This window comes from Otolemur garnettii, unplaced genomic scaffold (assembly GCF_000181295.1).
Source record: "Otolemur garnettii isolate 467f Iridium unplaced genomic scaffold, OtoGar3 scaffold00144, whole genome shotgun sequence".
NCBI lineage: Eukaryota > Metazoa > Chordata > Mammalia > Primates > Galagidae > Otolemur > Otolemur garnettii.
Window position 1 is genome coordinate 503,182 of NW_003852539.1, and position 2,012 is coordinate 505,193.

Below are 2,012 nucleotides of genomic sequence, written 5' to 3' on the forward strand. Positions count from 1 at the left end.
CTGTAGTCCCAGTTACTTGGGAGGCTGAGGCAAGAGAATTGCTTAAGCCCAAGAGTTTAAGGTTGCTATGAGCTATGATGTCATAGCACTCTATAGAGGGCAACATAGTGAGACTCTGTCTCAAAAAACAAACAAACAAAAAAACAGAATTTCTAATTTTTCCTTCTCCAGAAAAGTCTTTAGTAAAATTTTTTTAAAAAGTAATAATTTCTAATTCTGGCTTGGCACCTGTAGCTCAGCAGCTACAGCACCAGCCACAGGGCTGGCAGGTTCAAACCTGGCCTGGATCTGCCAAACAATAATGACAACTACAACAAAAAAATAGCCAGGCATTGTGGCAGGCACCTGTAGTCCTAACTTGGGAGGCTGAGGCAAGAGAATGTCTTAAGCCCAAGAGTTGGAGGTTGCTGTGATTTGTGAGCCCATGGCACTCTATCGAGGGCAACATAATGAGACTCTGTCTCAAAAAAAAAAAAAAAAGAATTTATAATTCTGTGAACAATTTCTCTTATGAACTATGAATCCACCAATTAACATGCTTCTAGAAGATTATACACCAAAAAGAAGAAAAATAACATCTATGAAAAATTTATATGTGCCAGGTACCAGTTTAGGAATTTTATGTTTTAATACTTACAAAAGCCTTGTGTGTGTAAGGTAGGGATTATTTTCCTCATTTTACAATACATAGAACCTTGTCTAAGGTCATAGAACTCTTAGTGGCACGGCCAGGATCTGACTCTAAGTCTGCCTAAGGACAATGCTCACCATACCCTTCAATAGCAGTGAGTGAAAGGTCTAATTAAGCACCTACTTATTTGGGATCTCCAGCTTATTTCATGGAGACCTGCAGTTCTTTGAATGAATGCATTAGTTTCCTAGAGCTGCTGTACCAAAGCACCACAAACTAGGTGGCTTAACACAGAGAAATACATTTTCTCATGGTTTTCAAGACTAGAATTCCAAAATCAAGATGTTGTCAGGGTTAATTCCTTGTGGAGGCTCAGAGGGAAATTCTGTTCCATGTCTTTCTCCCAGCTTCTAGTGGTGTCTAGCAATCCCTGGTGTCCCATGGCTTGTGGCTGTATCATTCCAATCTCTGCCTGTATTGTCACATTTTTTTTTTTTTTGAGACAGAGTCTCACTATGTCACCCTCAGTAGAGCGCTGTGGCATCACAGCTCACAGCAAATTCAACCTCTTGGGCTTAAGCGATTCTCCTGCCTCAGCCTCCCAAGTACCTGGGATCACAGGTGCCTGCCACAATGCCTGGCTATTTTTTTGTTGTAGTTGTCATCGCTGTTTGGCAGGCCTAGGCCAGGTTTGAACGCGCCAGCCTTAGTGTATATGGCCAGTGCCATAACCACAGTGCAACGGGCACCGAGGTATTACGTGGTATTATTTCCTTTTTTGTGTTTCCTCCTATTCCTGTAAGGGCACTAGTCATACTTAGATGTCCTTAGTGCAGTCATAACTCTGCATTCCAGCTTTGCAATAGAGTAAGACCCTGCCTTTTTATTTGTTTGTTTGTTTAAGTCAGAGTCTCACTCTACAATCTTGGGTAGAATGCCATGGTATCATCATAGCTCACAGCAACCTCAGACTCCTGGGTTTGAGCAATCCTCTTGCCTCAGCCTTCTAAGTAGCTGGGACTATAGGTGTGTACCACCATGACTGGCCAGTTTTTTCTGTTTTTACTATAGATGGGGTCCCACTTTTGCTCAAGCTGGTAGACCCTGCCTCTTAAAAAAAAAAGCTGGGAAGGCAAGACATTAGTAATAAATCAGTAGTACAGAATATTTTCATTGTTGGCTGGGCATTGGAGTTCAGGAGTTGGAGACCAGCCTGAGCAAGAGCAAGACTCCATCTCTAAAAAATAGCCAGGAGTTGTGGCAGGCACCTATAGTCTCAGATACTTGGGAGGCTGAGGAAAGACGATCACTTGAGCCCAGAGATTGAGAGGTTGAGGTTATTGTGACAAAGTGAGACTTTGTCTCAAAAAAAAAAAAAAAA

General features: G+C 42.0%; 1 protein-coding gene across 2 annotated transcripts in view; it reads right to left on the minus strand.

The window, feature by feature from the left end:
- CCDC30 (coiled-coil domain containing 30) overlaps positions 1 to 2,012 on the minus strand; it is a 129,169-nt gene that overhangs the window by 12,766 nt on the left and 114,391 nt on the right. The window lies entirely within an intron of this gene.